The sequence below is a fragment of the Mobula hypostoma genome, chromosome 6, assembly GCF_963921235.1.
Source record: "Mobula hypostoma chromosome 6, sMobHyp1.1, whole genome shotgun sequence".
Taxonomy (NCBI): Eukaryota; Metazoa; Chordata; class Chondrichthyes; order Myliobatiformes; family Myliobatidae; genus Mobula; species Mobula hypostoma.
In genome coordinates, this window is record NC_086102.1 from 13,366,153 (window position 1) to 13,381,245 (window position 15,093).

The 15,093-nt window shown below is 42.5% G+C and overlaps 1 protein-coding gene across 2 annotated transcripts in view; it reads right to left on the minus strand.

Moving 5' to 3' along the window:
• The window catches only part of LOC134347828 (neural cell adhesion molecule 2-like), a 632,407-nt gene that overhangs the window by 523,414 nt on the left and 93,900 nt on the right, over nt 1–15,093 (minus strand). The window lies entirely within an intron of this gene.

Genomic DNA, 15,093 nt, shown 5'->3' on the forward strand with positions numbered 1-15,093 from the left:
AAGACAAAGATTTGCATTTATGTAGCACTCTTCATCACTTCAGGGCACACCCAGCTGCTTTCAAGCATTGTTTACGATGTGTTTTTTTTTGCTGTAGAGTAGGATATATGGGAGACAATTTGGAAACAGCAATCTCTCACTAACAGGAAGCTCCTACGGAGAGCTAAATGCAAGTGATTAGATTATGCATTTTGCCAATGTCTTTTTAGGCATGGGCCAGGGCTCTGAGAAAAGATGTTTTCAAAATATAAATAATTTACCGCATTGTGCGAGTGCAGATAATGGCTTGATTTTGAGTTTCATTCATAAATTAACTGGATTTATAAAATAACTCTAAGTACTCTATATCCCAAGGAAGGCTATTAACAGCATTAGGTCCCTGGAAGACTTGGTCACAGTGCTGGGTGAGACTTGGAGGAAACTGAGCAGAGAGTAGAAGGATGAAATAATATCTAATTTCAAAGATTCAGAGTACATTTATTATCAAAGTATGTACGCAATATACAACCCTGAGATTCATCTTCCCACAGAAACAAAGAAAACCACGAAACCCATTCAAAGAAAAAGGTCAAAACCCCAACATGCAAAGAAAAAGCACAAATTGCGCAAATGGCCAAAGAAAGTGAGGGAAGGACACAGTATAGAAAACACCAAACCACAAGGTTATCAGAAGAGTCCAAGCATATTCAGCCCAGCTCAGATTCAGCCTAACCCATAACCGCGTCTTCGTTATCAGCGCCAGTCCACCCCGATCAAAATCGCACAGTAATAGAAACAAAAAACAGGAGTGACCAGAAACCAGAAACACATCATAACGTGAACTAAAGAGTCCAAATCTCAAACCACAACGATTAAAACTTGCCCACGAACTCGGACCCAGCCAGAGGGATAGAGAGAGACTGTTCATTAAAACATATTTGAATAGATGTGTGGAGGGATATACTGTAGGCTGAACACAGGAAACTGGGACGAGCTCTGTGGGCATTGCAGTCAGCACAGACTCCTGGCGTCTGATATTCGTGCTCTATTGCTCTGCGATTCTATGATTCTAATAACTCTGGAATTCATAAAAATGACCACGAAACCTCTGCATTGGCAGACAAATCTATCCAGTTCACAGGGGCAATTATGAACAAATCAATGACATAGAATTTAATTGTATAACCTGGGGTTTATTTGTGCATAGACAATATACATGTTGGCCAGCCAATTAGTCTTCTGGTAAATACTTCCTTATACCTTTATATCCGAATCAGAATCAGGCTTACTATCACTTGCATATGTTATGAAATTTGTTGTCGTGTGGCAGCAATTCATTGCAATACATATAAAATACATTATATGTATTTATATAATGTATTTTATATGTATTTAAATACATATATGTATTTATACATATAAATACATTACAATAAGAACTATGCAAACAAAAAAATTAAAATTAAATGAGTAGTGTAAGAGATGAGGTAGTGTTCATGGGTTCATTATGTGCTCAGAAATCTGATGGTGGATGGGTATAAGCTGTTCCTGAACCATATATAAAATAAAACTAACTAAGTAGTGTGTGCAAAATTGGTTGGTTCATTACACATTCAGAAATCTGATGCCGATTAAACTTCAAGAAATGTTACTTCCTTGAACTGAGTTTGTAGGAAACCCTACAACAGGCTCTAGTTTCTTGGGAGTTTAATCTTTCCCTTGCCTGTTGTCCATCAGACTCTTTGAGGAAGAATATGCCCCAATGGGTTCTGGGTCTTGGACCTCTTCTGCTTCAGCCTCTTGTGTTAAAAACAGAAAATCATAAGAATACTGAACGGGTCAGGCCGCACCTGTGGGAAGCGAAACAGAGTTCATGTTTCACATCGAAGAGCCTCTGTTATAACAGGGAAAGAGAGAAAAGAAGCTTGTTAAGCAGGGAAGCTTGGGGAAGGGGGATCTCTCTCTCTCCCCACTATCTCTCTCTGTCTAGCTCTCCCTCTCAATCTCTCTCCTTCTCTCTCCATCACTATCCTTTCTCTCTCTCTCTCTATCTTCATCTCTCTCTCCACCCCTCTACCCCCTTTCACCCTCTCTTCCTCTACCTCTATTTCTCTCTCTTTGCCACACTTTCTCCTTCTCTCTTTCTCTCCCCTCACTCTTTCTCTCAGTCTCTCTCATTCTCCCTCTATCCTTCACCCCTCCTCTGTCTCTCTCACTCTCTCGCTCTTTCTTTCAGACAAAGGACTGTCAGTCTGAAACATTGTCTCCAAGCCTGACTACAGAGTGCTTCTAGCAGTTTTCTGTTCATTGTTTAGATGCCTGGCATCTGCAATTCCTTTTGAGTTCCAGTTAGTGTATATTTATGTGCAGCGCCATTCCGACTGGGAAAAGGTGGAATGACACACAGAACCAATGGAGGAACTCAGTGGGTCAGGCAGTACCTGGGGAGGAAAATAGCACCGTGTGGCCCTGGTATCCTGCAGAATATCTGAAGTTATGTGCTAGGGCTTCAGGGGTGCAGGTTGAGACTGGAGAGTCGGTGACGATCCCTTTGGAGAGTAGGTGGTTGAGGAGAACTTCTAAGCACAACAGATTCTGCAGGTGCTGGAAGCCCAGAGTAACACACACAGGCTGCTGGAGGAACTCAACAGGTCAGGCAGCGTCCAAAGAAAGGAATAAGCAGTCAATGTTTCAAGCCAAGACACTTCATCAACACTAAATACCTTTTGATGCTTCCAACAAAGACACAGTCCAAAGTCACTGAATCAGCCTCTGCAAGATGCCAAACTGCGTGTGGGATCTCCTTAAATGTTAGGTAGATCAAAAGATGCTGTAAGATCTGTCTCTCATGATGGTTAAGCTCTTGCATATGGTAACAGAGCCCCATTGCTTCTGACCAGTTGATCTGGTGACTGAGGCAATTTAGAGCCTGGGTGGTCTACTTCTTCCTTGTCCTCTGATGGAAGCTACCCAAGTAATCGAATACCTGTACTGTATGTGATACTGAGCTGCAGTCATCATTGAGATCATCATTCAGCTTTTGTTATTTTGTAGGGATTGTGGGGATGGTTTTGAGGACAGAGAGGGGAGTTAGGGGTCAGATTAGGGTTTAGTGACAGTGAGAAGGAGGAATTTGATGAGTTTTTAATTTTTACTTAGAGGTACAATGCAGGACAGGGCTTTTTGGCCCAATGAACCACACCACCCAGCAACTCACCTATTTAACCCTAGCCTAATCACAGGACAATTTACAATAACCAATTAACCTACTAACTAGTACGCCTTTGAAATGTTGGAGGAAATCCACATGCTCCTCGGAAGGGTGTACACAGATGGCATCGGAATTGAACCCTGGACTCCGATGCCTCAAGTTGTAATTAGGGTTTAGTGACAGGGATGTTGAGGAGTTAGAAGTTAGGCCTCTGATCCATGCTCCGTGTCTGAAGGCCAGCGCTGTGGATGGTGTTGAAGTAGATCTGTGGCTGTCGGGCTGTCCCAGAGTTCCAGGATTGGGTGTCGGTATGTGCGGGAGGGACAAGGAGAAATGAGGGCCGGTCAGTCAGCGCTCTCAGATTTGAACCTGGAGTTTGAGCTCCTGTCATCATCCAGTCCATCGGTTGATACTGAAGGGCAATCAGACATCTGGAAGTCAAAGCCAACGGCCGGAAACTACAGACTGGAACACCAGAGACCTGTCCTGCAGTTGTTCGACTATCCGTGTATGTATGTGGGTGGGACAAAGGAAAGGAGCTTATTTTGAAGCTGTTTTGTTGCTTGCTGTGTCCTGTGTAGTTCCGCTGAGCATGATGGACATGCTATGTTGGCGCTGGAATGTGTGGGGACACTTGCAGGCTGCCCCTATCACACCCTTAGGTGTCATGGATATTAACGCAAACGATGCATTCACTTCACGTTTCAATGAACGTTGATAAATAAATCTGAATTTGAATACTTAATGGACAAGCTGTGCCAAAGTCCTGCTTTGGTGGTGCATAACCCTATGATTCACCCCATTAGACTTCCAACCCACATGCCAGCATGCTGCCCGCTGACTGATAACCAGCTTGTAACCTTCACAAGATACTTTTTTTCTTCATGAAGTCATGATTCATGATTTAACAAAAAAGGACATTTCAAAAGTCCTGGAGTGGAAGGCCTCATCATGATAACAATCAGTGGAGATGGAAGAAATGAGAGAGGGGAATAGCATCCTTAAAAGTTAAAAGCGTGGGAGGTGGTGCAGTTGAGGTATCTATGGGTGTCAGTGGGTTGGTAGCACCCGTTTACAGGATGAGGCTTTCCACTCCAGGATATCCGTAATATCTTCTGTTTTTCCGACCGCCCCCATTCATCATTTATATGGTGTCTTTACAACTCACAAGACCTCAGTGAATCAACATCTGACCCACGTAGAGCTATGAGGACAGGTGACTGAAAATCTTATCAAGAAGGTAAGATGTAAGGGAACTTTGAAGCGGAAGAGAGAGTGAAGCGGAGAGGATTACGGAAGGAACTCCACAGTTGCAATTTTACAACTGATACCAGTAACTGGGTGAAGAAGTACAGAAATAGCAAGGAACAAAGCCACAATCTGGAAAAGCAGGAACATAAAATGTGTTGAGCATCTAGGTTCACCATGCTGAGCCTGAACAAAAGTATGATTCATTTATTTTTTATTCATTTCTTTAGCCAGAGAGTGGCGAATATGTGGAATTTGCTGCCTCAGGTGGCTGCGGAGGCCAAGTCATTTGGTATATTTAAGGCAGAGGTTTATAGATTCTTGGTTAGTTGGGCATGAAGGGATACGGGGAGGAGGCAGGGCACTGGGGCTGAGAGGGAAATGGATCAGACATGATGAAATGGCGGAGAAATCTCAATGGGTCAAGTGGCCTAATTCTGCTCCTCTATCTTGTGGTCTTGTGCAGTCCTTTCATCCCCATGAGCCTGTGCCGGCCACTGATGCCCATGTGACCATTTAACCTACTAATCCATACATCTTTGGAATGTGGGAGGAAACTGGAGCACATGGAGGAAACCCATGCCGTCCTGGAGAGCCATAAAACTCCCTAGAGACAGCAGTGGGAACTGAACGGATGTCGCAGGCGCTGTAATAGTGTTGCACTGCTTTGCAACCATGCAGCCATTTCTGGATTACTCACCTGTCACATGAATTGGAAATCATGGCTGTACATCCATTAGTAACAGTGCTCACAACTCAAAGTCTACTTTAATGGTTATTAAGCAATCTGCGATGTCCTGAAGTTGTGAGAGACATTAGGCACCTTTCCATATATCTACATGAAAGGAATGTTACTGTCTTTTTAGGTTAGTATCCCAGCCAGCTGAGGGTCTGAAGTCAACGTTCTTTAAGAAATAAAGTGCTCATGGTGACTGTTTGTTCTGGAGAGAATGTATCAGATCAGTAAAGGCCAGCAGATGAAGCAATAGTAATATGATCTTGCAGTTGTATTATGCGCTAAGTTGTTCCCCAGATGAAGATAATGCAACATATCTGCCACTGCCCAATGGACAGCAGGCATTTTCATAGATAAACACACACAGAATGCTGGAGGAACTCAGCAAGCCAAGCAGCATATATAGAGGGGAATAAACAGACGACGTTTCAGGCCGAGACCCTTCATCAGGATTGGAAAGGAAGGGGGCAGAAGCCAGGATAAGAAGATGGGGGGAGGGGAAGGGGTACCTGCTGGCAGATGACAGGTGAAGGCGGGTGAGGGGGAAGATGGGTGAGTGGGGGAGGGGGTATGAAGTAAGAAGCTGGGAGGTGATAGGTGGAAGTGGTCAAGGGTTGAAGAGGAAGGAATCTGATAGCAGAGGAGAGTGGAATAAAGGGAGGAAGTGGCAAGGTCATGAGGGTGGGAGAGGAGAAGGGGAGGGGTGAGCAGGGCACCAGAATGTGGAGAAAACAAAATAGGTGGGGGTGTCGGGTTAAACAGAGGAGAGTGGTTACCAGAAGTTAGAGAAATTGATGCTCACGCCATCAAATTGATTTCTCTTACTTCAGGTAATTTCTCCCCCTTCCCCTTCTCTTTTCTTCTATTCCCTATTCTAGCTCTCCTCTCACCTTTTCTGTTCTCCAAACCTCCCTCTGGTGCTCTCTTCCTTGCATTTCTCCCGTGGTTCTTCTCGTATCACCTTCAGCCCTTTACCTTTATCATGTATCTCCTCCCAGATCCTCACTTCATTCTCTCTTCTCCCTGCTTCACCTATCGCCTTCTAGCTTGTTCTCCTCTCCCTCTCCCACCTTCTTATTCTGGCTTCTTCCCCCTTTCATTCTAGACCTGATGAAGGGTCTTGGCCCAAAATGTTGGCTCCTTATTCTCTTTATAGGTGCTGCCTGACCTGCTGAGTTCCCTCAGCATTTTGTGTGTTGCTCTATTGTTCTCACCTAGCCTGACTAACGTGGGGCAGCAGTCCCACAACAATGCAGCAAAAGTATTTGGTCTCATTTAATGCCAGACTGAGAGAAGCTCAATGCCCAAAGACATCCCACCTTCCCAAGGGCAATGGGAGATGGTTCTTAATTAAAGAATACTGGTGCCTGATACACTGCACTTCTCATAACCTAAGAAAACCCTCAAGCAAGTTACAGTCAGTGAACTACTCTTGAAATGAATTCAGTGCTGTAACCTAGGAGACACAGCAGCTCATTTTGGTACACTCTGCTCCTACAAGATTTGAAAACAACCAGGTAACTTGTTTAATAAACACAGGAAAATCTGCAGATGCTCGAAATCCAAATCAGCACACACAAAATGCTGGAGGAACCCAGCAGGTTAGGCAGCGTCTATGGAAAAGAGTGAACAGTCAACGTTTCAGGCCGAGACCTTTGTTCAGGACTCATGAAAGCAAGGTAATTTGCTTTCATTCATGGAGACTGAGGGATAAATGTTGAGCTTTTCCCATTTGTTCAAACCTGCCCTATGATGGTGGGCTCTTTGATACTTTCCTGAGGACATCAGCAGCTCAGACACAGCAGCAATTCCTCAGCATGGCCTGACTTTCCTGCGTGCAGCAAGGAAGGTGGACCTTCTGACTGAGAGCAAAGAGCTTTCTGTTGTTGAAATAATGTTGAGAAGATGCCACAGAACTCCAGAACAAACTCTGTATATTGCTTTGTTAATTAACCTTTATTGAAACACAAGGAATCTGAAAGGGAAGTTATGTCAAGATATAGAGTACTAGAGACAAAAAGAGGTCCTTGGCCCATTCTACCCTCGGTCCTATGCCAACGTAATCTTCTGCCTAGTCCCAGCTACCTGCATACGACCATATAACTCCAAACCCCACCCATCTATGTACCAATCCAAATTTCATTTAAGTGTTGCAATTGAACCCGAGTCCATCATTTCTGTTGGTAGCTCGTTGCACACTCCCACCACTCTCTGAGTAAAGAGGTTTCCCCTCAGATTCATTGTAAATCATTCACCTTCCACCCTTGACCTAATGACGAGATCTCCGTCAGTCGAGGTCGTTGCATCCTGGCTGTCTAAATACAAAGGCCAGGGCAGTCCATTATGGACAGCAAGCTGCAAGTTGTAGCAAGCTCCCCTCCTCCATGTAGCTGATGAGCCAAAAAGAACAGCAGAGACTGATGCCATCTGGCAACATCAGTGTTACAGGAATTACCAGTCAGCATTGAACTCAATGTCGGACTGCCTTAGAGATCCTAGCTCCAGATTTGTCCCTCACGGTTTACTCCCGAAGCCTTCCCCATGAGTAGGTACAGCCACAAGACAATGGAGGTTTGAGATCAGAGCTTTCCTTCTCCGAGATGAGCTGTCAGCCACAGCTGATGAGTCCCACCTGCCTGAAACCCATAACATATGACCTCTAGTTCTAGTCTCATCCAACCTGAGGAGAAAAAGTCTGCGTGCATTCACCCTATCTATATCCTTCCTGATTTGTACACCGCAGTAAGATCTTTCCTTATTCGCCTGTACTCCAGGGAATAAAGCCCAAATTTATTGAACCTTTCCCTATAACTCAGGTCCTCAAGTCCTGCAGGTTATGTTGAAAATTTTCTCTGCACTCTTTCAAGCTTATTAATATCTTTCCTGCAGGTAGGTAACCAGAACCGTACAAAATACCCCAAAAATGTATCTGACAGATTAAAAGTCAGACACCTCAATATGGGTAAGTATTTATAAAAAACAGCATACAGCATTATGGAATCAGTCTCATAATTATTGGTCAACTACCGAGCAAGTTACATTCAAATGCACGAACATCAGCAATTACCTTAACATTGTAAATTCCAGTTAATTTATTTCTCTCATAACAGTAGTAAAGGGGTAATGGGAGCAACTGGCTTTTTATACTGGAGCAGGTTTCCCTCCAAATGGTGGACTAGCAATATTTCCAAGACCATACACTGTTCCTAATACAGGTCCACAATCCCTTATCTGAAATCCTTGGGGCCAGTTGCATTTAGGAGTTCAGAATTTTTTGGATTTCAGACAACCCCCATACCAAAAAACAGGTATGCTCGAGACCCTCATTTAACCTGTCTCAGTGCGGTGGACTTTAGGATCCGCCAGCGTACCAAACCTATACACACCCTCCCGTATACTTTAAATCATCTCTAGATTACTTATAATACCTAATACAATGTAAATGTTATGTAAATAGTTGTTATACTGAATTGTTTAGGGAATAATGACAAGAAAAAAAATTATTTCCAACAAAAACATTCAATAAAACATAAAAATATACAGTTTCAAAGGAACCAAATCAAACACATGGTAAGTGACTTATTGGAATAAATGTACAACGTCACTGTCACTGTCACTATAAATCTTCAGTAACTTGTCTTTCTGTTTATTTAAATCATATACAGTGGTAGTTCCGACACTATTTTCTTCAGTAAGACGCGCGCAGACACACCACGATCAAGCTTCTGCAATAACTCCACTTTCTGCGTTATTGATAATGATAGATGCTTCCTTCTCTTTTTCTCATCATTAGGGATATCTGCAGCTCTTTTTGACATTTTCACGGTGAAATTAAACACAAAGTCAACAGTGAACACAAAATATCAGCGAACAGCAAATGCACATGTAACCAATATGAGCGCTGAGCCACAGCTGACGTCTGGCGGCCTCTGCTAGTGCTGCCACGTCACACCTGAGTGACGTCAGCTGTTGGCGAAAAAAATTTTGGTTTTTGGAGCTTTTTGGATTTCAGAATTTCAGATAAAGGAATGTGCACCTGTACTATCATCAGGGAGAAGGTACACTCAATTATTCAGGAACAACTTCTTCCCCTCTGCCATCAGATTTCTGATCAGTCCAAGAACCCATGAACAATACCTCAGTATTCCCTCGTCACTATTTATTTATTTTGTAATTCATAGTAATTTTATAACTTTGCACAGAACTGCGCTTGAAAAACAGCCAATTCCATGTTATACTAGACAGTGATAAGAAACCTGATACTGAGGTTCTGCATCGTTGCTGGGTCTGAATCTTGGAGCTCCCTTCCAAGCAGAACTTAAGAACATCATCATCAAAGACCCTCACCATCTCTCGACTACCATTGGACAGGAGGTAGAGAAACCTCAGGTCCCACACCACCAGGAACCAGTCATTACTTTACAACCAATCGGCTTCTGAAACAGCGTGGATAAGTTCACTCACCTTAACTCTGTACTGATTCTACGATCTACGCACTCACTTTTAACAACTCATGTTCTCGGTATTTTTTTTTACATATTTGCATAGTTTGTCTACTTATGCACATTGGTTGTTTGTCAGTCTTTACGTATAGCTTTTTCATAAATTTTGTCTTTGATATCTGTACGTGCCTGCAAGAAAATGAATCTCAGGGTATGGTAACATACTGTATATGTTCTTCCATAATAAATTTACTTGAACAGCTCAAGAAGGTGGCTCCCTGCCACCTTCATAAACGCATTATTGATGAGCAATTAATGCTAGCCTCATCAACACAGCCCACATTAATTAAAAACGGAGCCTCAGCTTCAGGGGTTATTTTATTTTAATGGGAGTTCCACATTTCCAATGTGTGGATCCTTTGTGAGAGCTAATTTTAAGGTTATGCATCCATGTTCTGGACTCCCCTCCCAACTCCAAGTTAATCTACACTGACAAATCCTTTAGTCCTCCTAATCACTGCAATTAAATCATACAGTATTCTTCCATACTCTGGCAATATAAAAATGAAACATGTAACTAATTTACACTTAGCCTCAGCATTATTCAATCCTGGCTAATATTCCCAGGTAAATATTTTCCTTCTGATAGAATGCTACCCAAAAGCTATAAATAGTATCTGTCGCAAAGTGAGACCTTAAATGAGAGAAGATCTACAGATGCTGGAAATCTGAGCAACACACACAAACTGCTGGAGGAACTCAGCAAGCCAGGCAGCATCTCTGGAAAAAGGAACAGTCGACGTTTCTGGCAGAAATCCTTCGACAGGACCTTCATCAGGTCTCGGCCCAAAACATCGACTGTTTATTTCCCTCATAGATTCTGCCTGACCGGCTGAGTTCCTCCAGCACTTTGTGTGTGTTGTTCAAGGTCTCCAGCATCTGTAGAATTTTATGACATAGCATCTCTGATGGGTTTAAATAGAGGTCTATGTAGCTGTAACTTCTATTTTCCTGACCATGTCAGCCTGCTTTAATGCATTAAATTGCTGCTGTATGATTGGCTGATTAGATAGTGTATTTGCATTAATGAGCAGGTGTAGAGGTTTACTTAATGATGTGGTAACTGAGTGTAGAACAGTACAGCACAGTACAGGCCCTTCGGCCTACAATATTGAGCCAACATTTTAACCTACTCGAAGATTAAGCTAACGCTTCCAACCCAGAGTCAACCATTTTTCAGTCAATCATGTACCTATCTCAGAGCTTCTTAAATGTCCTTTATGGATCTGCCTCCACCACCATTCCTGGTAGCCCATTCAATGCACCCACCAATTCCTGTGAGAAAAAAAAAACTACCTCTGACATTGCCTGATACTTTCCTCCAATCAACATAAAATTATGCCCCCTCATTAGGTGGCAAAGTGGAATTACCTCACTACTAAAGGAAGTATAAGGTGTTCCTTCCCTCCGCTAGCTGCAGGTCACCCTTGGGCAAGGTGTAGCATCTCTTAGCCCCCAGATCAAATTCACATAAAGCCATGGGAACAGGTGGTGGACGGTCATATGAGCAGCTGGTTCATATCACAAAACCTAGTTATGCGACCACTCAGGACAGGCAGGCAATCTCTGAGCAGTATTGCAAATGGCTGGGGTCACCCATCTTGTAATCACACTGCCCAGAAGAAGGCAATGTCAAACTGCTTCTTTAGAAAAATTTGCGAAGAACAATCATGCTACAGATAGAAGACCATAGTCCCCCATGTCCTACACACAGCACATATCGATGATGATGATATCAGCCATTTATGGTCTAGAAAGTAGTCTCTGGATGTCCACTCAATCTCTGCCTCTCACCACCTTACCTCGCATCCTCCTTTGCTGCAAAAAGGGAAGTTTTAGCATGCTCATAAGACATGTTCTCTAATCGATCACAAAAGTGTACCAATTTTAGTGTCATATACTTACTAATGAAGCCACCTATACTCTCAGCCAAATTATTTTATAGTGATGACAGGTGCAGAAAAAAGGCAAAGAGATTCACTTCATTTGTCACAAGTGTATCGAAACATACAGCAAAATGTGTCGCCTGTATCAGGGATGTGCTGTGGACAGCCTGCACGTGTCACCATGTTCCCAGTGCCAATATAGCATACCCACCACTCATACATCCTTGGAATGTGAGGGAAAACCGGAACACCCAGAGGAAACCCACATGGTCACAGGGAGAATATACAAGCTCCTTCTAGACAGCGGCGATAACTGAACCCCGAACTCACAACTGGCTCGCTGTAGAGCGCTGCGCTAACCATGTTATCATGACAGCAACCAGTCTGGCGAACCTCTGCCATATTCTCTTGCAAGGACATTGTCCCTTAGGTAAGTAAAGGAAGATTGCACAACAATCCAGGTGTGGCCTCATTAAGATTCTGTATAACTGTAAGACATCCCTCCTCTTGTTCTTAAGTCCTCTTGCAATGCTATTTCCTTAAAGGCTCCCTTTATTTTCATTTTGTTTGTACTTTATTAAACACTACTTGAAGCAATAAAAATTGTGAAACATTATGAATAGAACAGAGGTTCAAACTTGGATTTGTTTTTATTAAATATTGGCCTCAGGTTACAGGGGGAGCGGCAAGTGAATTTCAGGATCAGATTCAGGTTTACTATCACTAACATAGGCCATGAAATTTGTGGCTTTATTATTTATTTATTTAGAGATGCAGTGTGGAACAGGCCCTTCTGACCCACGATCCATGCCTCCCAACAGCCCACCTGTTTAACACTAGCCCAATCACAGACAATTTACGTTGACCAATTAACTTTGACCATGGCAGGTAACTGGCGCACCCAGAGAAAGCTCACACAGTCGCAGGGAGAACATACAAGCTCCTTGAAGATGCTGCCGGAATCGAACTCCGAATTCTGAACTCCGATGTAATAGTGTCGTGCTATCCACTACGCTACTGTGGTGCCCCTATACAGGTCTTGCGGCAGCAGAACAGGGCAAGACAAAAAAGACTCTAAATTACAATAAGAAATTTACATATATAATAAGAAATATATATATAAAAGTATATAATGATAATATATATACAGCACAATTTTAAAACAAAGGAAGATACTTTGCGAAAACTAAAATGTCCAAAAGTGCGGAAGTATCTATGACAACTGTGTGACTTACGCACAGACTGTATATGTCATTATTGCTGGTGCAATATGTATGGTCACGTGAACTCGAGCTGGCCCACTTGCCTACTCACATAACCCATCAATGCCCTAATGCAACACCCACTTACATTTCAATAAAAGCACAAAATGCTAAAATTCTCAGTGGGAAGTTGTGGCCTGACCTTTTGTGTATTTCCAATATTTTCTATTTCAATTTTAGATTTCCAGCATCTGCAATTTTACTTGGCCGTTTACGCTATTTAGAGTGTCAGGTAACCTGGGTCATTGTCATTGTATCATAGAGTTCGAGAGTTATACAACACAGAAACAGACCGTCTATGCACAATTTTGCCTTCTATGCTGACCAGGAGGTCTAAGCAAGTTGGTCCCATTTGCTTGCCACATCCAACCACCACCTTCTGAGAAAGGGATATCAACTGATCAAAGGCAATCGGAAGTTCAGAGGTCAAGCCCTGATGGCCGAAGCCCTCGGTCTCTGAGTCTTTGACCCGATGTCTGCAAGTCCACGAGTCCAATGGAAGCTAGAGGTCCTGAGGCAGCCTGTCCCGGGGTTGGAGAACTGTTTGTATGTGTGAATGGGTGGGTAGGAGTTAGTAAATGGACCTCCTTTGCTGTTGTTCCACTGAACACTGCGGCACGCTGCGTTGGTGTCAAAATGTGAGGTGACACTTGCTGGTTGCCCCAGCACATATTGGGTTGTGATGGTTCTTAACACAAATGACGCTATTTACTCTCTGTTTCAATGTAAATGTGATAAGTAAATGAATATAAATCTGAATCTGAATAGATACTTCTCCATTTCTTAATCTCAACTGACTTTCAAATGTAGTGTGACCTGCCCCTGACGGGTTAGTTGAGATGATTAGACTGTGTAACAGTGGGAACATAGTTCCCAGAAAGTAGCAACTCAAGTAAACAAGATTGTGAAGAAGGCAAAGGCCACGTTTGCCTTTATTGGATGGGACACTGCACTCAGTTAGATATTAGCCTCTCTTAATTGGGCGATGTTACAAAGAAAACTTCTCTGATAAAGCAAACACAAATCATTAATATACACTCAGTGGCCACTTGATTAGGTACACCAGCCAATCATCTCACAGCAACTCATTGCACAAAAGCATTCAGACAGGGTCAATAGGTTCAGTTCTTGTTCAGACTAAACATCAGAATGAGGAAGAAATGTGATCTAGGTGACTTTTGATAGTGAAATGATTGTTGGTGCCAAATAGGGTGGTTTAAATATTTGAGAAACTGCTGATCTCCTGGGATTTTTACACATGGCTCCAAAGTTTATAGAAAATCATGCAAAAAACAAAAACAAAATCATCCACTGAGTGGCAGCCCTATGGGCGAAAAGACCTTGATAATGAGAGAGGTCAAAGGGGAATGCCAGACTGGTTCAAGCTGAAAGCAAGACGACAGTACCTCAAGTAACTATGTGTTATATGTGCAGAAGAGCATCTCTGATGCACAACATGTCGAACATTGTAAGTGGATGGCCTACAGCAGCAGAAGACCATGAGCAAACACTTAGTGGCCACTTTGGTAGGTACATGAGGTATATAATGAAGTGGCCACCTAGTCCACAGCATCAAAACAAAGGCAGGTTGTGTTGGGCTACATCTATCAGCCTATGAAATATCATTTATTTTAAGCTGTGGTCAAGAAAGTTTTGATTTTGCTGTATTTTTATCCAGCTAAGAACCTTCAGGTAAAGTGAAATGCTGAACAATCCCAGAACCCCATAGATGTATTGGTTGCTTGCTTCTGAAGGTTAGTGAATATTCATTTAGACTAAAATGACTGCATTAGGTTTTAAATGCCAAATAAAAACATTGGAAGAAGCAAATAGCAGAAATTACACACCATTTATTACCCCAGTAATTGTTAGATAGCTCGCTACTTGTTTACTAAAACCAAGATTCACAACAGCTGTGTTAAGCCATGATATAAGAAGTAATGTCTTGATTTTATAAGCCATATACAGTACTTGTTTTCAAATCCCTTAGTGGCTCTTGTCTATTTGCTCTAAAACCAGCAACGTACAATTGTGGTATTTTACATTTAAAATATATTGCGTAAGTTAAATACAAGTGGTTGTTATTAAGTTAACCGTCCGTTCAGAGGAAAAATGAAGATAATTTCTTAGCACTCTTTGTGAAGGTATATCTGGGCCTTTGAACACTCAATTATGTGGACAGGGTTGAAAAATTAAGCATCTTTACACTAGTGATAAAGAAGATTGAGAGAGGCTATGATCCAGTTCATTAAAACACTGCAAGTCAGGG